Raw genomic sequence first — 24557 nt, 5'->3', positions numbered from 1 at the left:
CTGAAATTGCTTCTTTGATTGGGTAAGAAATCCTGGGTGGCTTGACTTAAGTTGCCAATTTCAATCAGAGTTTTCCTTTGTGAGACAGGCAGTCATGTAAACTGATGTAGTTCAGCTGATAATAACAGTTCTGGAAATCCAACAGAGTGTTTTTTAATAAAAATGTATACAGGATTGGCATGTTGATAAGACATTTGCAAATGTATATAGAAATATGATAATTTATACTATTTTGTGATAAGATTCCTGGTTGGCATTAGTGATGCGTCATATGATTGCATTAATTGCAAAGAAGAAACTCAAAATGGCATAATTGTGCCTGATGTTCAAGTAATAGAAATGGAATTTAAAGTGTTGTTAGAAAATGGAAAATGTTACTGAGGTGAAAAGACTTTAAAAACATGAATCCAAAACCAAACCATTAGCACATGTAACCCTTTCAAGGTAATATAAATCCTGCAGTAGACCTTCTACCACCACCCATCAACCTGGACAAGGATAGAAGAAAGTGGGGAGGTGAGCATCAGCTGCTCGTGGGTTATCTCTGAAAGCACTGAAGAGAGCCATTGCACGTTGTAACATCCTCATGTCATTAGGTCATAAGTAAATAGGCTGGCATCTCTGGTCTGAGAGGCCGCCTAGTGTAGTAGTTATGTGGGTCTCACTCCGAGTTGCAGCGTAATGGAGTGGTCTGGAGCATGAACTCTACAAGCCAAACTGCCTGAATTCAAATCCTGGCAGTGCTGCTGACTGGCTGTTTGTCCTTGGGCAAATCATCCTGCCTCTCTGTGCCTTAATTTCTTAATTTGTAAAATGCAGAAGACACTCATTGTACCTTTCTTCAGCTGATTGTAAGTTCTGAATGAGTAAATATTTACAAAACTTTTGGGACATAGTTTTTCAAAATACTTAATTGATTATAACAATGTATATGTGGCATTTTTTAGGGACAACATTAGCTACTCTAGAGACTTATCCACTGAGAGGCCTCCTTAGTTACAGAAAATGGAATGAATCCTTTTGAATCACAGTGCTTGCACTGGAGAGTTCTGTCCTGGCCAGCCACACCCTTGACTAGGGCAATTTACTCTCGCTCATGTTTACAGCTCTGACCACAGCTGATTAGACCAGAGACAAAATCCTGACTAAATCTGGACAAAAATATTCTCCCACCAAGAAATTTCAAATGGGAGAACTGAAACATTGGCTGAGCTAACTTTAGTGCTTTTTAAAAAATATGCAATCCACCTTTCAGTGCAATAGATCACTGAAGCTATTCCTCCTGTCTAACTGAAATTTTGTGTCCTTTGACAAACATCTCCTCGTTACTCCCTCCACCCCCAACCCCCAGCCTCTGGTAATCACCATTCTACTCCCTATTTCTGTGGGGGTCAACGTTTTTAGATTCCACAAGTAAGTGAGATCACACACATTCTTTGCCTTTCTGTGCCTGGCTTATTTCACTTAGCATAATGTCCTCCAGGTTCATTCATATTGCGGCAAATACCAGGATTTCCTTCTTTTTAAGGGTGAAAAATCTTCCATTGTGTATATACCACATTTTCCTTATCCATTCATCTGATAGTGGATGCTTAGGTTGATTCCATATCTTTGTTATTGCTAGTAACATTGCAATGAATATGATGGGAGTGCAGGTATCTCTTAACATACTGATGTCCTTTCTTTTGGATACATACCCCGAAATGGGTTTGCTGGATCATATGGTAATTCTATTTTTAGTTTTCTGAGGAACCTCCATACTGTTTTCCATAGTAGCTGTACTAATTTACATTCCCACCAACAGTGCACAAGGGTTCCCTTTCCTCCACATCCTTGCTAATAAAAGTTATCTTTCATCTTTTTACTAAAATAGCCATTCTAACAGGTATGAGGTGATATCTCATTGTGGTTTTAATTTGTATTTCCCTGATAATTAGTGATGATGATGATTTTTCATATATCTGTTGACCATTTACATGTTTTTGTTTTTTTTTTTTTAAGAAATGTCTATTTAGGTCTTTTGCCCATTTTTAAAATTGAGTTCTTTATTTTCTTGCTATTGAGTTGTTTGAGTTTCTTATATATTTTGGATATTAGCCCCTTCTCAGATATGTGGCTTGCAAATATTTTCTCCCAGCCCATGGGTTGTCTCTTCATTCTATTGTTTCTTGTGCCATGCAGAAGCTTTTCAGTTTAATGACATACTTTTTGTTTATTTTTTGCTTTTGTTGCCTGTGCTTTGGAGTCACCTCCAAGAAATGTTTGCCACAGAACAATATTGTGGAGCATTCCCTTTACATTTTCTTCTAGTAATTTCACAGTTTCAAGTGTCACATTTAAGTCTTTAATTCATTTTGAGTTAATTTCTGTGTATCATGTGAGGTAAGGGTTCAATTTCATTCTTCTACATGCGTATCCAGTGTTCCCAACATCATTTACTAAAGAGATTGTCCTTTCTCTATTCTTGTGTTCTTGGTAGCCTTGTTGAAAATCAATTGACCATAAATGTGTGAGTTTATTTCTGGGCTCTCTATCCTGTTTCATTGGTTTTTGTCTGTTTTTATGCCAGTGTTTTGCTGTTTTGGTTTCCATAGCTTTGTAATACATTTTGGAGTTAGGTAGTGTGATGCCTTCAGTTTTGCTCTTTTTACCAAAGATTTCTTTGCCTATTCAGGGACCTTTGTGTTTTCACACAAATTTTAGGATTTTCTTATTTCTGTGAAAATGACCAGGCTAACTTTGGAGAGCTGAGGTGCAAGAGCATGTAACATCAGAGCTGGAGTGAGTACCATCGCAAGATGAAGTCATAGACGGGCCTCCATTATGGGGAAGAACAAACCAGTAGCCACATGCATGAAGCCAATTCATGAGATTGTCCCGTGTCCTCATAAGAAACCCCCCTTTCGTTCAAACTAGCTTGAGTAGGTTGTTTCTGGCAATACTGAGACAGTACTAGAACTGGAAAGTAATCATTGAGCACCTGTTAGTGCGTGCACCACCAGGCCAGATGCTGACTGTGAGGAAGGACTATAAAGAACTTGCATTTAGTGAGGTCCTCGAGAGTGTCAGGCAGTTCTGGGCACCTATGTGCATCATCTCATTTAAGCTTCACAGTAATCCTGTCACATCAATCTTATTATTTCATGTTCATGGGTAAAGACACTGATATGGTTTGGCTCTGCATCCCCACCCAAATCTCATGACGAATTGTAATCCCCAGTGTTGGAGGAGGGGCTTGGTGGGAGGTGACTGAGTCATGGGAGCACACCTCCCCCTTGCTGTTCTCAAGATAGAGTTCTCACAATATCTGGTTGTTTGAAAGTGTGTGGCACCTACCCCTTTGCTCGCTCTCTCCTGCCACCATGTGAAGACCGTGCCTGCCTCCCCTTCATCTTCTACCATGATTGTAAGTTACCTACATACTCTTCAGAAGCAGAAGCCTGTACAGCCCACAGAACTGTGAGCCAATTAAACTTTTTTCTTTATAAATTACCCAGGCTCAGATATGTCTTTACAGCAGTGTGTGAATAGACTAATATAGAAAATTGGTACCAGAGAAGTGGGGCATTACTATAAAGATACCAATAGATGTGGAAGCAGCTTTGGAACTGGGTAGTGGACAGAGGCTGAAATAGTTTGGAGGGTTCAGAAGAAAACAGGAAGATGAAGGAAAGTTTGGAACTTCCTAGAGACTTGTTGAATGGTTGTGACCGAAATGCTGATAGTGATATGGATAATGAAGTCCAGGCTGAAGAGGTCTCAGATGGAGATGGGGAACTTACTGGGAACTGGAGTAAAGGTCACTCTTGCTATGCTTTGGCAAAGAGACTGGTGGCATTGTGTCCCTGCTCTAGGGATTTGTGGAACTTTGAACTTGAGAGAGATGATTTAGAGCATCTGGCAGAAGAAATTTCTCAGCAACGAAGTATTCAAGTTGTGGTCTGGCTGTTTCTAACAGCATACACTCATACGTATGCACAAAGAGATTATCTGAAACTGGAACTTACATTTAGAAGGGAAGCAGAGCATAAAAGTTAGGAAAATTTTCAGCCTATTTGGTAGAAATAGGCTTTCTGGGGGAGGAATTCAAGCCTGCTGCTTAAATTTGCATAAGCAAATAGGAGCCAAATGCTAATAGCCAAGACAATGGGAAAATGCCTCCAAGGCATTTCAGGGACCTTCATGGTGGCCCCTCCCATCACAGGCCTGGAGATATAGGAAGGAAAAATGACTTCATATGCCAGGCCCAGGGCCCCACTGTTCTTTGCAGTTTGGGGGCATGGCACCCTGCATCCTGGGTGCTCCAGCTCCAGCCATGGCTAAAATGGGCCAAGGTATAGCTCAGGCTGTTGCTTCAGAGGGTGCAAGCCTCAAGCCTTGGCAACTTCCATGTGGTGTTAAGACTGCAGGTATACAGAAGGTGAGAGTTGAGGCTTGCGAGCCTCTCTGCCTAGATTTCAGAGGATGTATGGAAAAAATATCCTGAATGTCCAGGCAAAAGTCTGCTGCAGTGACAGAGCCCTCGTGGAGAACCTCTAGGCAATGCAGAGTGGAAATGTGGGGTTGGAGTCCCCATACAGAGTCCCCACAAGGGAGCTGTGAGAAGACAGCCACCAACCTCCAGACCCCAAAATGGTAGATCCACCTACAGCTTTCACTATGTACCTGCAAAAGCTGTAGGTACTCAATGCCAGTCCATGAAAGTAGCCACAGAGGCAGAGCCACCCAAGGCCTTGGGTGCCCACTCCTTGCATCAGTGTGGCCTGGATGTGAGACATGGAGTCAAAGGAGATTATTTTGGAGTTTTGAGAGTTAATGACTGTCCTGCTGGATTTCAGACTTGCATGGGGCCTGTAGCCCTTCTGTTTTTGCCAATTTCTCCCTTCTGGAAGGGGAGCATTTACCCAATGCCTGTACCCCCATTATATCTTAAAAGTAACTAAGTAACTTTTTTATTTTACAGGTTCATAGGCAGAAGGGACTTCCTTGTCTTAGATGAGACTTTGGACTTGGACTTTAGAGTTAATGATGGAATGAGTTAAGACTTTGGGGATCTGTTGGGAAGGTATGAATGTGTTTTGAAATGTGACAAGGACATGAGGTTTGGGAGGGACCAGGGGTAGAATGATATGGTTTGCCTCTGTGTCCCCACCCAAATCTCGTGTCAAATTGTAATCCCCAGCATTGAAGTGGGGGCCTGGCGGGAGGTGACAGAATCACAGGAGCAGACTTCCTCCTTGCTGTTTTCGTGGTATAGTTTTCACAAGATCTAGCTGTGGGGAAGTGTGCAGCACCTCCGCCTTTGCTCTCTCTTCTGCTACCATGTGAAGATGTGTTTGCTACCCTTCCACCATAATTGTGAGATACCTGAGTCCTCCTCAGAACTAGAAGCCTATATAGCTCACAGAACTGTGAGCCAGTTAAACTTCTTTTCTTTTCTGGTGATGGTTGTTTGCAGCTTTAAGGGGCTACCACTAGCCAAATGTGGAACAATTTGAGCATCAGAATAAATTATGGTGTAATGAATTATAACCCACTGAATAAAATGGAAATCCATGCATCTTGTTGATAAAAATGAATAAATATATGTAAGGGAGAAGAGAAGGCACTTCCCTTCAATAGGATGCCAACTAGTGAATGTCGAAGCAATGATGAAATTAGAAAAATCAAAATTGGCAGCTATCATAGTAGTATTTTATTCAGGCAAGAATCATCCAAGGATGATAAAACAAGTTGAGAGGTTTTATGGAATGAGATATCTACATGATTGCAAGGTAGCTCCTCACAAAATACAGATGAATTACAAAAGAAAAAAATACTAACTCCACAGTGGAGAACGCTGGCAAACACCACCCTCCCCAAGTGATCAGAGTTAACATAACCAGGAATGGGACTTATTGATATCATGTCCTTTCTACCATGATAGGCTGAGAAGGATATAACACTACCTTACGTATTCCTGTCAAACACACACAACCTGAATCTAATCCTGAGAAAGCATCAGACAGACTCAACTGAGGGGCACTCTACAAAATAACTCTTGAATATGCTTCAATAATATCAAGGTCACAAAAGACAAGAAAAGCCTGAAGAAGTGTCCAAAAAGATGACAACAAAATGTAATATGTTATCCTGGATTGGATAATGAGCCAAAAAGGGAATTTTTCCCTTTTTAAGACATTATTGGAATAGTCAGTAAAATTTAAGTGGGGTCCTGGGATTACAGAGTAATATTTATTATGTTAATTTACTGATTTTGATGGTTGTTCTGTGATTAGGTGGGTCCTTGTCTTTTAGGAAATACACAGTGAAATGTTTAGAAGTTGTCGGCTTACTCTCAGCTGATTCAGATGGGAAAGAAAAAAATATATATATGTATAGTTTACAGGAAAATAATGATAAAGCAACTGTGGTAAAATCTTAACAACTGGAAATCTGTGTAAAAGGTAAACGAAGAGTACTCTTCTACTTTTTCTCTAAGTTTAAAATTATTTCAAAATAAAAAGTCTTAAACGATAAAAGAAATCATCATGGCACCTATTTTACTTTCATTCTTGCAGGGCAGAGACTTGGCTTATGCATCCGCTTTTCCTTGTCTGGCCTATTTCCAGGCACGTAAGAGAAAACCAATGAACACTTGTTTGTATAATTGGTGATTATACTCGTCTTAGCTTCCTTACTAAATTGTAAGCTACTAGAGGGCTTGAACCGTGTCTTGTTTCTCTGAATTCCCTGAAGACCCAGCTCCGTGTCCTGTACATAATTGACACCATTGATTATCTGTAGAACGGAATGGAATTATGTGGCCACTCAAATGTTATGATAATGATTAGGCTCTGACAAAGATCCCTTTCATGGGCCTGTGAAAACAATCGCAGTACTTGAAACTAAAATTCCCCTCCTGGGCTTGTGAAAGCCAGGGTCCAGGTTAAGCAGCCCTTTGTGAAGCTGCATTCTTGAGAGCGGGCGGCATCTGACTCTCCACTGAGTCACCTTTGGCAGGGAGCCGTCTCCTCAGTCTGCAGTCATTACCCTAATGAAGGACAGCTGGGGCTGCCAACAATGAACTTGCACTCTCAAGTGGCAGCCGCCCTTAAAAGAACAGTTCCCTCACCCATTAGAACAGCCCTCCCAGGCCAGAAATTGGCCCACTGGTTTTATGCCGGGATGGGATGTGGATCCATAGGGAGTCAGAAATGGCAGCTGCAAAGCACGCTGTTGATAGAGAAATGCTCAGTTTAAAGAAGAAACCCCACCCAGAGTGAGAAGCCAAACTTGCCATGTATTTTAAAAACCACTGTCCTGTGTTTTGAAAAACTATATTGGCAGGGGAATCTGATACAGACTTTACTTCTGGACAGCTGTCCTGTTCATTCAGATGCAGGGTGAGCTGGAAGTCAGCCTTCAGGGCCGTGAATACAGGACAGCTCCGAGCAAGCAACAGGCTCTCCAATGAAACCAGCAGGCAATGTGCATTTTTCAAGACTGTCTCCCTGTTGAAAAAATATTTTTTTTCTACATAAACCTGTATAGGACACTCCTCTGATGCAGAAATCAACATTTCATGAGGTAGATAGAAAAATACTGTCTGGTAACCACCCGCATCACTGAGTGCTTACTCAGTGACAAATGTTACTCTAAGAGCTTTGCATGATTAGCTCATGTAATCCTCCTGATAGCCTGAGGGCAGGTACTCATTGCACCTGGCTGGCAGAGATGGCACCTAAGAAATTTGGCAAAAGCCACTGAGTTAGTCAGTGGTGGAACCACAATCTGAACTCAGATACGCTAACAGCAAAGTCAACTATTCAAAGTTGGGTATTTTTCCAAGGAAACTTCGGATTGACACTTAAGTACAGTGACTATACTATGTTATGTGTGTGGAAACTTGTTTTGATCACACACACACAGTGCTTTGAACATGGAGCACAACCAAGCCACGCTAATGACTATATATTGGAGGAGAATAACATCGGAACGTCAGAAATGAAATGCTTATTTTGACACTGGCACGGATCTGAAACCAGTTTTGAAAGTGCAGAATGCCACAAAGTTGAAGTCACGCTGGTTTGAAGGGTTAAAAGTTCTGCTAGGTAGCTGAGCCAGGAATACGTCCTCTGTCCGGAGTGCTCACATGAGAGGTGGGGCAAAAGCCAGTGGCTGGTCCAGACTGCTAAAAGATTGCACAGAGACCCATGAGATCGAAGAGCATAATTAACAGGCCTCACAATGGGTAAAAATGTATGCTTGACGTGGAGCAGAGATGCGGCCCATGGAGCAGAGGCTCATGGACCCATTAGTAGACATGATGAGGACAGGCAGGGTGGGCTGACACACAGCTGAAGAAGATAGGGAGCACAGGAAATGACATTTTTAATTGTCAGGAAAACTTTACACAATGAGTCAGAAAGAGACGGATGTTTCCTAGGCAGTAATGCTGCCTCATTATAAAGTTTTCTGTTCTGTCAGTCATTAACTATACCAGAAAAGAAGGCAAAACATGCAGGTTTTTAGGAATCAAGCAATCTTTAACTTCTGTGACACATCTTCTCATAACCAGATCATGGCAGGAAGCTGCTCAGGAAAGGTCAGTTACACAATGAAAAATAAAAATGGGATAGCACAGAATGCACGAGACAGGGCTCTGGGTGCCCGGCCCTAGAGCGCCCTACTTACTTGGTTTACCCACAGCTCCAGGAACCATCCCACAACTATGTGGACAAGCTTACACCTACAAAGAAAGTGATTGTTTTCATGTAGCTTTATTGATTCTTCACACAAATATTTTGTGGGATCACTTTTCTGCCATTAAAAGAATCACAATAAAGATCATGCGAAGAACACTAGGGCTGCATTACGGTAGCCTGGATGGCTGCCTGCTCTGCAGACCTTGCTTCTAGTTCAAGACTCTTCAACCTGGAAGGTGGGAAGTGGAAACTAGGAAGAGAGTTTCAATGAAAGGAAGGGAGATGGTATTTTAGAAGAATAGAAGCCTAAATAAGATAATGGGATCTGATACTATTACCAGGAATAGGCAAGCCTGAAGAAACCTAATTATTATCTTAGAATATATAAATAGTTTACTAACTAGAAAGTGAAAACCATAAATAGCCACCAAAGGCATATCAAAAGGAGCGAAATTGCAATATAAGAATTAGGAAACAATTTCGAATTGTAAGAATACTTTAACTTTCGAATGGGTTACCTAGATATTCTTGTGATGTTTCTTTCTAGGTTGAAAAATAAAGATGATGATAGGGCTCAATTAATCCACTTGGAATAGTTTAAATATGTAGTTATCAAAGTAAAGTCTATGGGATCTGGAAATTGTAGAAGAATTTTTAAATTGTATGTTTTCATTTTGATGATCGTTTCTAAAAATTATTTCATGTGCGTCCAAGCATGACTCAAGTCTGGGAAACAATGGTTTGAAATTTTTAGTTCTCCTGTCTCACTCTGCTTCTACTTTATGTTGTTCTACTATAAACTTTTCTTAGAATAGGCAAGCATCACATAACAGTAGGACAATGGAGCGCATACTCAGTGCTACCTTTTGCTAAATATGACATCAAATGTTAATACTACATAAGATAAAGGGAGCATATTTACTTTCTATCAATTGGGCCTTTCGGTACTGTGACATTGGCCATCGAAAATGTTAAATGTGGAAAAATATAAGGAGGCAGGCTCCATTAAGAATATGACCGTGATTCTTCAGAGAAGATATTTTAGCTCCTCAGATACTTTCTTTTTTAAAAAAGAGATAAAATTTGTTCTCACTCATAAGTGGGAGTTGAACAATGAGAACACATGGACACAGGGAGGGGAACATCACATACCAGAGCCTGTCGAGGGGTGGGGGACAAGGGGAGGGACAACATTAGGGCAAATGCCTATTGCATGCGGGGCTTAAAACCTAGATGACAGGTTGATGGGTGCAGCAAACCACCATAGCACATGTATACCTATGTAACAAACCTGCACATTCTGCACGTGTATCCCAGAACTTATAGTAAAAAAAAAAAAAAAGATACAATTTTATATATCTATTTATTTTTAGATATTCTATATGTTTATTCTCCATAGACAAGAGGAAAAAAGGTTGATTTCAAAAGACAATACTGGACATGCAAAATCTCAAATAACGGTTTAAAGGGTCTGATGTACTGTTTGTTTACACCATATGTTATTACTTGCAGGTAATGACAAGCATGTATTTATCTATAAGCCACTAATTTGCTGTCACTTCGCCAAGACGCCTTGATACTTTTCCCTATCTGATTGGGAGATGCTGACCAGAATTTTAAGAGCTGGGCTGGAGCAGTGCAATGGGCTCAATATTTTGGGAACTTTATTCTCTCTGAGGATGCTAGGTGGCACATGTAAGTGTCCCATACAGCAAGTATGTTGTGGACCCCAGCAAAAATACTCAATTGCAAATTCATTAAAAATCAGTCAACAGGAATGAGTTTTTTAAATCCTCACCACTTTAGAAATATAATATTAGCACCAAGACACACGTTCAAACTTCAATAACAAGTAAACATATTTTCCTGTTTTTAGTTCTCTAAAACCACATACTGCGGTCCTGCCTTTCCCTAAATAAAATAATGTAATTTACTAATTTAGAGAGATACCATGTAATGTCAATTATAAAAAGTACTTCAAGTTAACAACACGTATTCTTTTTCTTTCTTTCTTTCTTTTTGTGTCAGAGCCTCTCTGTCACCCAGGCTGGAGTGAAGTGGCGCAATCTAGGCTCACTGCAACCTCTACTTCTCAGGTTCAAGCAATTCTCCTGCCTCAGCCTCCTGAGTAGCTGAGATTACAGGCTTCTGCCACCATGCCTGGATGATTTTTGTATTTTTAGTGGAGATGAGGTTTCACCATGTTGGCCACGGTGGTCTCGAACCCCTGGCCTCAAGAGGTCCACCTACCTTGGCCTCCCAAAGTGCTGAGATTACAGGCATAAGCCACAGCACCTGGCCTGTTAAAATTAAAAATAGAAGTCCTCCACTCGTTGAGAACATTCAAGGACTGTTAAAAAAAAAAAAAAAAAAAAAAAAAACCAGATTTGTAAAGTTCCTAGCCGTTATTCCTATAAATGAAGTGAGCACGGATGAAGAATACATTTCTGAAGTCTAAGTCGTTTAAAATTTTGTAGGCATTACCTAATCCCCAAAAGGCAGGTTCTCTTAGTGGAGGATGAGACACTTTGAGGGAAAAGGCTTATAACTGAGATGCCTTAAGTCTATTCTGTTTTAAGATTCTAAAGAAATGTCAAGATTTACATACACACACGAGAACCAAAAGAGACCTGTATTCCCTAGTATCACACAAAGTAGTCCCAATGTAAACGTCTGAAGCTGTGTCCGTTTGATTTGATATATACATAGGTATCATTGTTTTGTTCAAATCATAATTTAAATACTTCGCAATTTTAGAAATAATAGAGCCACATTTTCACCATTAAGGTGAGTGATTGTTCAGATACATTTGGCACTATCTATAGGTTTATGGCCTCCAACTTGTTTAAGACCATTCCCAGAGTGAGAGCTGATTTGCCACGGTTATGAAGCTTTCGGGATATAAACTATAAGAATGACAAACTACAGCAGTTGAAAATGTGTCTTCAGATACTCACTTGCAACTCCCATTTATGTCTCTAGGAATTGAGAAATGAGGATCGAGGGACCAAATCTGGCCTGGTCAGTGCGAATATCGGTAACATATAAATATTAACGTTCATTGCAGTTAGTGTGGTATGCAGAAATATCACAGTATAATTGTTTATTGCCAATACATTTCACTCATGTTGCACAGGAATAAGTGAAAACTAGTTTACTGTAATTTTTAAATGATTTCATCATAATAATTATAAAATATTATTTCCACTCCTTAGATGGTTAAAACTGAATTTTCTGAAAATGAATCATTTATACTTCATCTTTATTGCCATTTGTTTCTATACAGATGTATCTATGTATCTGTTATTCAGTTTAGTGGGTAAAACAGCCTCTGGTTGTGACCATTTACTGGTGTCTGTGCAGTTAGCATTCTTGGCATTCTTTATACAAAACAGAATGTTCAAATAATTAAAAGCATTCACTACAGATTTCATGGTATTTTAGGGGTGGTCATGGTATCAGGGGAAGGAGGAGGTCTGTTCTTTGCCCTGCCAAGCCACCTGTTGAATCCTTTTCTTTATTTATTTTCTCCTTCATTATTCATATTCCTTCTCAGCTCACTTCTGTTCCAGTTGAACAACAGCTATTTATTGCTAAATATTTATCAAGTGCCCACCGTGTGTCAGACATTGTGCTAAGCACTTTAAATTTATTACATCTTTAATCCTAAAAACAGTCCTATGAAGTATTATTTTTTAAAATTCCCATTTAAATCCCTGGGATATTTTTTGTTTGTTTTTTTGCTTTTGTCTTCCTCTTTTTTCAAAGCAGCACTCCAATTTTTCTTTAAGTAGTTGCCTCTGCCGCAGTCCCTGTGGTTTTGGAGCCTGTCAGGCAAAATCCCCTACCCCTCCTTCCTACCATAGTGGGGACACATGACTCAAGGTAGGCCAATCAAGCTTACCCTGTGAGAACCCAGGATGACAAATGGTTAGGGTAGAGTCATTCTGGTGTCAGAATGCTGAGGAGAATATATTTCTTCTGTCGTCTTGATCCATGGAGTTACCTAGTTTCCATTCTTTGCAAGGCCTTTTCCTTTATTTCTGGGAGAGAACTAAGATCATCCTAATACATTACTCTTTTTGGCAAAAGTGAATCTGTTTCTGTTGCTTGCAATCAAAGAATCCTAACAGATTCCATTCTTCAGATGAGGAAAAGGAAACTGAAACTTAGAGAGGATAAGCAACTTGTGCAAAGTGGATGGAAGAGGCAGGACAGCCACACCAGTTAGACTTCAAAACATAGGACCTTACCCGTCATGCCATGCTGACCATTGCAGCCGGTGAAGTAGGGAAGAAGTGCCTGGAGCTGGAAGAGAAAGTACATCCCACTTTTTTCTCTTCCAGCTTTCTAAAACCCTGTGTGCATCTCTTGAATCAGATGTTATACACTCCAGGTTTGCTCACTCCAAGTAATGAGTCAAAACTGATGTATAGAATAGCAAAATTATTTATTGACTCAAACCATTACTTTTAAGCATACAACTTTATTACTGGTAACTAAGCCCATTGCATCACTGATTTAAGTGAATGATTTTATACATTATAGAGTCTTATGTCCCAGAACTATAAGCATGCAATATATGGACAAGGTTCTGCAGTTATGTTACAGGCAAGGTAGCATGATGTGATGGAAAAATAAATAAAAATTGAAGTCAGAAGACAAGCTTCCAATTTTAGCTCTGCCATTTCCTAGGTATGTTCTTAACATTGGGAAAATTGGCCCCTGTGGGTCTTGGTTCCTTTATCTGTGGAATGGGAGTGGTAATGATCTTTACGAGCTTATTGTGAGGATTTAGTGAGATCACACATCTTCTGAGTTCTCTAGTGAACTATAAAGCCCTACAAATATTAATGCTATGTTTAATTTCAGGATCTAAAGAACCGCTATGTTCAATGACAATTTCAAGAGCATTTTACTTGTTGGATAGCCTCTTTCATTGATGCCCAAGCCATAGTCTTCTCTTTCCCATATTTTAGTCAGATGAATGGCAGAGAATTCATAATAAAATTCATGTTTCATGCTTCCAATCAGCTGGTTTTTGTAATTCTGCCTTGAATTTGTCCTCTTGGTGACAATTCTGATTTCACTGAAGGAAATCTGATCTGAAGGGTTACGTATGGCATGGGGAGGACAAATGCCGCAGGTCACAGGAACAGTTCTAGTTCTCATTGATAATGGTCATAAATTGTTACCATTCAACTGAAGGTCAGCAGCCTCTCTGAAAAGAATCAGTGCTGCAAATTCATTTCCCGGGGAACAGGCACAGCACAAAGCCTGCATCAACCTTGGCCCCAGCATTCACCTGCTCGTTAGGGTCAGGGTGAGTTCAGGAGCAGCCCTCTGGACCCTGTATTGATCTCTTCCAGTGGTGATTGAATCATATTAGTATCCTAACATGGAAACCTGGTGCTTCTGTTTCTTCCGCTTTGCTTTTTCTGCGGTTATATAGAAAATACCATCTTTTTATTCATTCATTTAACACTGAGGCTGTACTACATACAAGGCATTGGGTTTAAACTCTGAGATGAATCACGGATCATTCTGCCCTGAGGGGAGCATACAACCAGAAGGAGCTGTAAGACATAATCATAAATAGCATCATTCAATATAACTGGAAAAAAAATTTAAAATCTAGCAAATACATTTTAAAGAGAGAACCATTTCTCTTTAGGAAAAAAAAATACCAAAAGCCTTGACAAACTCTTCCAGAAGTGAAGGCAAGACCCTAAAACTGACATCTGGAAGGAGACAATGAAACAAAGAATGAGCTAGAGGATTTTGGGTTAAGAAACAGAAAGCAAAGAAGAGAGGGATGGAGGAAGAAAGATGGGGAGTGGGGACAGGGCAGAGGCTCTGGCCATGGGGAAGAACAGCCATGAGACAGTCTTGTAGCAGGGCAGCTAAAGAACTTTTAAGATGAAGGATGTATAAGATTTAATATTATGCATCCATGTTGTAGTGTACTACTGTAAACCTCCCTTCACTGCGCCAACTTGTTAGTAAACTTTACACACAAATGTCTCCTCCTCTGAGTGGTTTGTGTGGCGGGAATTACACAAAAGGGAGGTGGGGTGACTCCCATATCTGCTGAGAGAAGAAAGGGCCACAGAAGGTGAGACACAGAGAGTTTACAGTTTTAGAGAGAGCAATAACTTGGAGCCTAAGTGCCCATGAGTCTGCAGTTCCCCAGAACGTGATGAAATGGAGAGAGGATGTGTTGCACTTCTTGTGGGACTGGGTTGAGTCAATTTTATTTCAACCTCAGGGACAGGTGACTTCTGCTATAATCTGGGTGCCAAAGCAGAAGAGGAAGGTATTCTAAGGAGACTCCATGAAAGAGTTAATGTGAATGATGGAGCTTGGGAAGGATTTCATGGGTCCAGGCAGACGCTACAATGGAGCAGAGCCTACAATGGAGCAGAGCCTACAATGGAGCATGTCTCTGTGGGTGAGCACCAGGACATGTCTGGCCACAGTTAATGTCCAACCAGTTGTCAGTGGAGAGAATAGTGAGAGAATAAACTAGTTTGGACCACTGGGCAAAGAAAACCTTGAAAGACAAGCTGAAAATGTTGTAGGTTGTTTCATTATTTGGAAAGTGACGGGGAGCCTACCTTTTTCAAAACATTTTAGTATTTAAAATTTCTTCTGATTTTAAATCTACTTATTTATGAGAAAAGAAACAGATTTTATTATGATTATTCCCATTCTACAGATAAGAAAACTGAGAAATACATTATTAAAGTTGTTCACAGTCAGCACAGTAATGAAGAAAACCCACTCCACATTTCTTAAATTTGAATTCAACACCCTTCTTGTGCTCTGTGGTGTCCATAAATACACTTTTAAAATAAACATGTCTCAAGAGCTCCAAAAGATTCCCTGGGGAAGGGGCGGGGGAGGGAGGGAGAACCACGAGGCACACTCCGACTGATTTTCTTGGGAGCAATTCTGGAGGAGAATTTCTAATGAATAAAATTCTCCACCTCATTACACAAGTAACTAATCTAATCAACCAGTCCCGTAAGTGGGCTAATTTCTGGTGTATGAGCTGCTGCCTCAGCCCACCCACTCTCCCCGATGCCCTTTCGTTCTTCCTAAGTATCAAATGACTGTTAGTAGTTCATTCATCCCACTAACACTCTGTGCCAGGCACTTGGGGAAGTGCTGAGAAATGGCCTTTTGGGGACAGTGATCCATCTTCTTGTCCAAAACCAGAATATTTATCTTTCTCACCAATAAAAATGAGTCTATCATGCCACCCGCCAGACTGCCTGGAACCTAAGAATCCCTTGGAGAGTACAGACCAAATAAATAGCTGTTGTTGAAACTTCTGTTTCCACTGCCTGCTCATACCCACTCATTTTCCAAGTTCCATATAAGCTGACTCCCAATCACAAAGGACATCATTCCTCCTGATTTTCCTAACTTCCAATCCTAATTTTCACTGTATACTGCTGTTGCATTCATTTTCTCAAAGTTCAGTCTGGTGGATCACATTCTTGCCAAAAAACAAGACAAAAGCAGTAGCTTGCAGATCAACAATTCCATTCCTAGGTATTTACCCCCAAAGGAAAGCATATGTCCACAAAGAGACATGCATGAGAAAGTTTACAGCTGCTTGGTTCACAAGTGTTCATAAACTGGAAACAATTCAAATGTCCATCAACAGAAACAGAGGTAAAATGTGGCGCACTCATACTGTTTAGCAACAAAAAAGAATGAACCATTGACACACACAACGTGAATGAATCTCCAAATAATATTCTGAGAAACAGAAGCCAGACACAAAAGAGTATATATTGTGCGCTTCCATTTATATAAAGTTTGAGAAAAAACAAAACTAATTTGTGATGACAAAAATCAGGATAATCATTGCCTGTGGAGCATGAATTGGCTAGAGGGGCCCACAAGAGAACTTTCTAGGGTGAAGAAAACGTTCTTTATTTTGGAGAATCAGTAAGATGAGTGTATATGTTGTCAAAACTCATTGAATTGTACCCTTAAAATCTGTGCATTTAACTGTACGCAAATTTTACCTCAATTAAAATCATTAATAGTTCTCTACTCCCTATTTAATTATGTACAAATAATCTTCCCAATCCATGTAGTGAGAAAGTAGATTAGTGATTGCCAGGGCCTGGGGGAGGGGAGAATAGGGAATGATTGCCAGTAGGGCTAGATTTGGTTTAGGGATCATAAAAATGTTCTGAATTAGTGTTGATAGTTGCACAGTCTGTGAATACACTAAAATTACTGAATTGTACACTTAAAAAAGATGAGTGTTATAAATGAATTATATCTCGATTAAAAAAAGACTCTACCCAGTATTCCAGGCAGTCATGAGATAGCCCTGAACTAGCTCAAATCTGCTAATCTGTGGTTCCATACCTGTTCTCTCATCATTCTTTCTTCACGTAATCCCAATGTACCCTGCATCTCCGCTTGTGAAATTCTACCCATCTTTGAAGGCCTGTCTCAAAATCCACAACTTTCCTAGTCTTCTCTGCAGAGTGGGGCCCCTTTCTCCGAACTTCTGGTACTTGGTAGAGATCTCTCTTCTGAAAGAGCACATCATTTTCTGCCTGGGACTGTGTTTATTTCTGCATTTGTCTGATTCTTCTTCTTAGATTATAAGATTAGTGAGGACAAGAACTGGGCCCTACCTATGCTTGTATCCTTGACAGCACACAGATATTCCTCAATAAATGCTTGATGAATTGAATTAACTGAGATTAATGGCTCTAACTCTATAAATTTCAGGCCAGGAAGAAAGCCTGAGTCCACTGGCAAGTTTTGTGAGGCACAGATGTTTGGGCTGTGCAGTGATCAACTACTCTAGGGGCTGTTCTCAAACTTGAAGATGTCCCCAGATCACCTGAGCAATCTATTACCTATCACACTCCAGACTCTCAATGGGGATTCAGATTCTCAACTGTAGTGAAGCCCAGAAGATTCACAAGGTGATTCTGATGCAGGAGGTCTGCAAACCACATTTCTGAAAATCCTGACTTCGAATCAAACCTTTACAAATGAATGAAAAGAAGGATTTTACTTGATTTATTTTCTCTAGATGTTTTATTGGCTGAATTTTAATCTCTTTATGAGCACAATCATGCTCCTAGGAATTGACAAGGGCTATATTTTTGCTGGAAGTCTTCCAAGTGGCCCAAAAGAGTGGTTGCATTATTCATGAAATTGGGTAGGAATGCTATGGTAATTTCTCAACCATGCTAACATCACAATAGCTGGTGCCACCTGTAACCAAATCATACTGTGACTTCAAACTTTGAATCAAATGGTGATTTCTAATTTCCCTTGTTTCATAGCACCACACTGCTTTCAACTCAGCTCTGGGCCATTTATTGTTCTGTTGGAAAACTCACTGAGCACTGTGTGGTATGTGTGTTGACTGGTTTTTCACACTGAGTTCTAAACACAGGTTCTGAAAGTAGAAAATTTTCATAGCACATAGGCAGAAAGGATAATTCCACTCAAATACCCACATTGAAATGGGTCTTTCCCAAAACCAACATAATCTAAAGACCTAACAAACATTGTGATTCGCTTGGATTTTAAACCTAATGACCAAAAAGACAAAAAGACCCTCTCTCACAATAATCTTACTTGCAGCAGGAAAATGAAGCATGAATTCAGCAACCTCTTGGCCTAGACAGGAGGCCTAGCACACCTGCCAGGCTGCAGAGCTCTGAAAGGCTGCAAAGGAATGCAAAGAGCCAAAGAACAGAGAGCCAAAGAACAGAGAAGCGCACTCTGTCCTCAGATGCCCTGCGTGTGTTTCCTTTTCACGGCATCTCCCTTTTGATCCATGCACCGATAACCTCCATTAGTACCTGCAGCACTCCCCAGAGTGGGCCCAAACTTCCTAAGCCCCGTGGTATCCTTGACCTCCTCTCAGGTTTCCTAGGCCATAGACTGCTTCTGAAACTCAGTCCTTGCAACTGCTACCCCAGTTCACCTTAGGGATGCTCATCAGACATAGCGTTCCCAACCCATCCTCTTCACTCTGGCAAAGTAAGTCTAGGACTGTTGAGGGATAAGAGATAGAAGCAGGAAGCTGAGCAAATGGACGATGTTCCTACAATGAATCATTTGGTTCCTGGGTAAACCTCTGGTTTTCCTTGGATCTCCATGGCCATAGGTCTCAGATCCTACTGTTTCTTTTTGCCAGTAACTCCAGGCAGGGACTCTATGTCTATGTCTTGCCAGGGCAAGACAGCACTGTCTGCTTTTGTTCTGAAGTTTTTGTCACATTCTCCCCACTGGTGTCACTGAAACAGTAGTACTAAAAGGGTGTGGGAGCAAACTTCACCTAACAGTACATCTCCCCACCTCTTCTTTTCACAAAAGTACACATTGCACAGGAATGTGCCAGAAAAGTGTGCCTTCACTGGCCATGCATTGATTTGACCTGCAATTGTGAATGGTTCCTGTCCTAGCCATTCAGAGCAAACCATTTTCCCCTAGAGGTCTAGGGTTGTGGACACCAGGCTATCTAGACATCTCATTGGATCACAGTTAAAGATGTGGAGAAAGATCAAAAATAAAGGACAAGAGGATTAAGAAGCAGTTCCTTACCACCCCTCCCATGCTTACCATTCCTAAACAGCCCTAGACTTACATTGCCAGAGTGAAGAGATGTGTTGGGAACGCTATGTCTGATGAGCATCACTAAGGTGAACTGAGGTAACAGTTGCAAGGACTGAGTTTCAGAAGCAGCCTATGGCCTAGGAAACTCTGAGATGAGGTCAAGGATACCTCAAGGCTCAGGAAGTTTAGGCCCACACTGGGGTGACCTTGGAGATACTGAGTGTCTAGAGCCACTGCTATTCTGGAAAACACCTATCTAGACCTAGTGCATAGGAGGCAACTGCTTTATCCTCTGGGTTCACCCCAGCGACTTTCATCCTTTGGTAGCCATAGCTCCTGCTGGAGACCACAGTGCTTTTCAATAGGCTTAAGAACCATTTCTCCAACCATGTACTACTAGGTGTGGATCCTTGAACAGTTGTTAACCTTTCTGAGTTTCAGTTTTTTCATCTGGAAAATTGAAATGATAATATATCGCTGATGGAATAATGCAAGTCAAAAGCTTAGTGCCAGCACCGTGCCTGGTTCTGAGAAAGCACTCTATAAGTAGTTATTATTATTCTTGTTGTTATTCATATTACACAATATTAATATTATTAAAACAGTCGGACCAATTTTAGATGGATCTCCACTTGTCACATGCCCCTTTGGCACTGATGCCATAAGTGGGTGGAGAAGCTTTGGCAAGGGAGTTTGGAATTTAGGAACTTGTGGCTCCTCTAGTGTTGTGGCATCAGAATCTTCAGGCCATGGAAGAAAAGCTTTCCTATCCAGGCTACCTTAGAATGGAAAAGAAGGGAGAGGTGATGAGCAAATTTGTTTACTCTTTCTCTGCTGTAGAGAAAATGAGTTTTACTGAACCAGGATGAAGTTGTTTTCAGAACTCTGACGGATTTCCCAAGAATGAAGGTTTATGAGTGAAAGCAATTGTATTTCTTGTAGGCATTCTTTTTTCCCGCTTGCAGACCTGGAACTTTCAGAGACAAGCTTTTCTGAGCCCTTGTCAACCAGCACTGGGATGTGTGTCTCCCTCCTCATGCCCACCCCTCTGGCCATGCCCCTTCCAGCAGGCTGAGGACATGTTCACAGGACTCAGCTCCAAGAAATAAGGAAGTAACTTAAGCAGCCTCTGACTCAGATTCGGTCATTCTAAGTTAAATTCTTGTTAGATAGTGACTGTTTGTAAAAAAGAAAAATAGCTAATGACATTATTCCTTATTGAAATATTGCAATGAGAATGCAAGGAATGTATGAACAAGGTATTTGTAGACCTTCACTTGGGTCACAGTAGTTATAAAAGCCAGAGATGATGATACTGTGACGAAAACCCTCAGTGATACCTGAACATCTCCTAGGATAGAGCTCAGACTTCTCAGCCGAGCACGCAGAGTGCCCCTTCAAGCACCTCCTCCCTTCTCTCCCATCTTAGGGAGGCTTCCAGATAGTGACTAAGAACATCAGGGATGGTCGGCCTGGTAGTATTCATCAGCCTCAAGTTTCCAAGCAAAACTCAGGCATGTTGAAGACTTAGCCCCAGGGAAGGGGTGGGCACTGGTGGACTCTGCTGTAAGATCCCATAACTCTAATTGTAAGGTATAACAGGCTGATCCATCATGAGGTCAATTGAAGATCTGGAACCTTATGGCTTGGGAATTAACAATTATCCCTGCTCAGGCTTGATGCCACGTGCAAGTTGGACAGTCCTGGCCCACTCTGCTCTCTAGTACTTGCGGCCCTTTCCTTTCAAGATGCCTGAGGAAGTGTACCATGGAAAGGAAAAGGTGGAGAAGTTTGCTTTTCAGGCATAAGTTGCCCAATTCATGTATCTCAACATCAATACCTTCTATGCCAACCAGAAAATTTTTCTTCAGGAGTCAATCTCTAATGGATTTAATGCATTAAACAAAATTTGCTGAGAGCCTGACAGACTTTCTTGAGTTGAACAGCAGTAAAGAGATGAAAATTGACATCATCTTCAACTCTCAGGAATGCACTCTGACTTTCGTGGACACAGGCATTGCCTTGACCAAGGATGATGTCATAAATAATTTGGGAACCATTGCCAAGTCTCCAAGATTGAGCAGTTTGGTTTTTAATCTGCCTACCTGGTGGCAGAGAAGGTGACTGTGATCACACATCACAATGCTGATGAACAGTATGGCTGAGAGTCTTCCTCCACTGTATGTGCTGACCCCAGTGAGCCCACCATCAGGGGTACCAAAATGATCCTCCACCTTAAGGAAGGCCAGATAGAGTACTTAGAAGAGAGACAAGTCAAAGAAGTAGTTGAAGAAGTACTCATAGTTCATAAGCTATCCCATCACTCTTTATCTGAGGGAAGGAATGAGAAGGAAACCAGTGATGACGAGGCAAAAGAAGAGAAAGGTGAGAAAGAAGAGAAAAATAAAGATGCTGAGGAAAGGCTCAAGATTGAAAATGTGGGCTCAGATAACAGCAGTAAGAGTAAGAAAAAGAAGAGCAGAAAATTAAAGAGAAATGCATTGATCAGGAAGAGGTAAACAAGGCCAAGTTCATTTGGACCAGAAACCCTCATGATGTCACCCAGGAGGAATGTGGAGAATTTTACAAGAGTCTCATCAATAACTGGGAAGACTACTTGGCAGTCAAGCATTTCTCTGTAGATGGTCAGTTGAAATTCAGAACATTGCTACTCATCCCTCAATGGACTCCCTTTGACCTCTTTGAGAAGAAGAAAAAGAACAACATCAAACTGTTCATCATGTGTTCATCATGGACAGCTGTGATGAGTTGACACAAGAGTTTCTTAACTTTATTCATGGTTTGGTTGACTCTCAGTATCTGCCCCCTCAACATCTCTTGAAAAATGCTTAAGCAGAGCAAAATCTTAAAAGTCAATCGAATAAACATTGTTAATAAGTGCCTTGGGCTATTCTCTGAGCTGGCAGAAGACAAGGAGAACTACAAGAAATTCCATGAGGCAGTCTGTAAAATCTAGTCTACTGATTTAAATGTTAATCACATCTACAGAATGTCTTCATGCCAACATGTAGACTGGTGTTTGGCCAATCTAATGTATGGGTACCATGACCTAGCTAAGTAGACACACAAAGTTTGCCATCACACCAAGTAATCCAGCACTGCCATTCAAAAGGGTAGTTTTGCAAGTTAATAAAAAAACTCTAGCAGGGTGGAAGCCAATTAGTCAGGAAACAAGCTGAGTCATCTTAGGGCTTCACTGAGAGCCGAAGGGCAAATGGAAATGTTTAAAATGGAGGAAATTAAACCAGGGTACTCAAGATGTTTATAAAGAAATGGCAGAGTGTATGATGGAAATGAAGAGTACTACTGCTGAAAGGAGGATGGAGCTGGCAAGGAATGTAGAAGGTATCAAAACAAACAAAAACATCCTTCAAACCCAGACCTTAATATTCTGAGCACCGATGCCTTTGCCCAGCTCCTTGGGCCTCTTGCCTCTTGGGGTGCAAGTGTTACAGAAGCTGCTTCAGCAGCAGCAGAGCAAGGCCTGGACCCAGCACTGGTGGAGGCGGAGGCCCAAGTCAATTTCCACCACAGGAAGGAATGCTCCAGAGGACAATAAAAGTGAGGTCATCATGTGTCTACGAGTCTCTCCAGAAAAATATCAGATGTGAACTGTAAAACAATCAAGATCCAGCTGTATAGGAAAAGTTAAAGCCAGACTAGAGCAGGGGCCAAAAGCCTACAGAGAATCTGTGAAAGCCAGTTGCATGTAAGGGAGCCAGCCCTAATGGCAAGCAGGTAGAACTCGAGCTTTGGAATTTTTCTTTTAAACTATGAAGGACAGAAGTTCCTTTCAGTTGAAAAGTGAGCAAATGTTATACCCATCTTTAAAAAAAAAAAAAATGGGCACTGGCATTGTGGAAAGCATTTGGGAGATTTCTCAAAGAACTTAAAACAGAGCTACCATTCTACCCAGCAATCCCATTAGTTGGTATATACCCAAAGGAATATAAATCATTTTACCATAAAGAAACAGCATATGTATGTTTATTGCAGCCCTATTCACAATAACAAAGACGTGGAATCAACCTGAATGCCTATCAATGGTAGACAGGATAAAGAAAATGTGGTACGTATACAACATTGAAAACTACACAGCCATAAAAAAGAACAAAGTCATGTCCTTTGCAGCAACATGGATGGAACTGGAGGCCATTATCCTAAGCAAACTAACACAGGAACAGAAAACCAAATACCACATGTTCTCACTAATAAGTGGTAGCTAAACATTGAGTACACATGTACACAAAGAAGAGGATAACAGACACTGGGGCTACTTGAGGGTGGAAGGGTGGGAGGAGGGTGAAGATTGAAAAATTACCTATCAGATACTATGCTTATTACCTGGATGATAAAATAATCTATGCACCAATCCCCTGTGACACACAACTTACCTATAAAACAAGCCTGCACATACACCCCGAACCTAAAATAAATGTTTAAAAGAAGAGGGGAGAATGGGAGATAGGGATGAATTAGTGTAGTAATTGAAAACCAGGAAAATTTGATTGAAACATTCATTAGTCACTGTATCAAAGAGCATAAAACACTAGTAGGTAAACTGTCTTAGTCTGTTTGGACTGCTGTAACAAAATACCATAAACCAGATGGCTTATAAACAGTAGAAACTTATTTCTCACAGTCTGGAGACTGGGAAGTCCAAAATCAAAGCTCCAGCAGATCTGGTGTTTGGTGAGGGCCTGCCTCCTGGTTTGCAGATGGCTGTCTTTTCGTGCCATCCTCATATGGGCAGAAAGCAGAGAAAGAGTGGAAGCAAGCTCTCTCATGTCTTCTTATAAGGGCACTAATTCCATTCACGGAGGCTCCAACGTCATGATTTAATTACTTCCCAAAGGCCCCACCTGCTACTACCATCACCTTGGGGATTAGCATTCTAACATATCAATTTTGAGGTGACACAAACACTCAGGTCATAGCAAAACCATAGGGCTTTCTGAAAGTCCTAGGGAAAAGAAAGTTGAAGCGCAACTTCCTTTCCAAATGTGGGCACACACACCATAGCCAAACCACCTGTTAGCCTAGAACTGTATTTATGTCATCCTCCAGCCTGAGCCTCCAGGGGACTAGGACTGCAGGACCTATGCTCTTAGTATGAAATGTACTATCAATGTTTTTTTTTCTGCCCACATAGTTACAAACAACTGAATTCAATCCAAGATGCATTTCTTGAGTGTTTACTATGTACTGCCTTACTGGGAGGTGACTTAAAGAATA

At 40.9% G+C, this 24557-nt stretch overlaps 1 pseudogene; it reads left to right on the top strand.

The window, feature by feature from the left end:
- The first annotated feature begins 21049 nt into the window (after positions 1–21049).
- On the top strand, positions 21050–22278 carry LOC105483363 (heat shock protein HSP 90-beta-like; annotated as a pseudogene).
- The last annotated feature ends 2279 nt before the right edge of the window (positions 22279–24557 follow it).

The sequence above is a fragment of the Macaca nemestrina genome, chromosome 11 (genome assembly GCF_043159975.1).
Source record: "Macaca nemestrina isolate mMacNem1 chromosome 11, mMacNem.hap1, whole genome shotgun sequence".
NCBI classification, from domain to species: Eukaryota; Metazoa; Chordata; class Mammalia; order Primates; family Cercopithecidae; genus Macaca; species Macaca nemestrina.
Note: the sequence above shows the minus strand (reverse complement) of the source record. Positions and strands in the feature narration are given on the sequence as shown.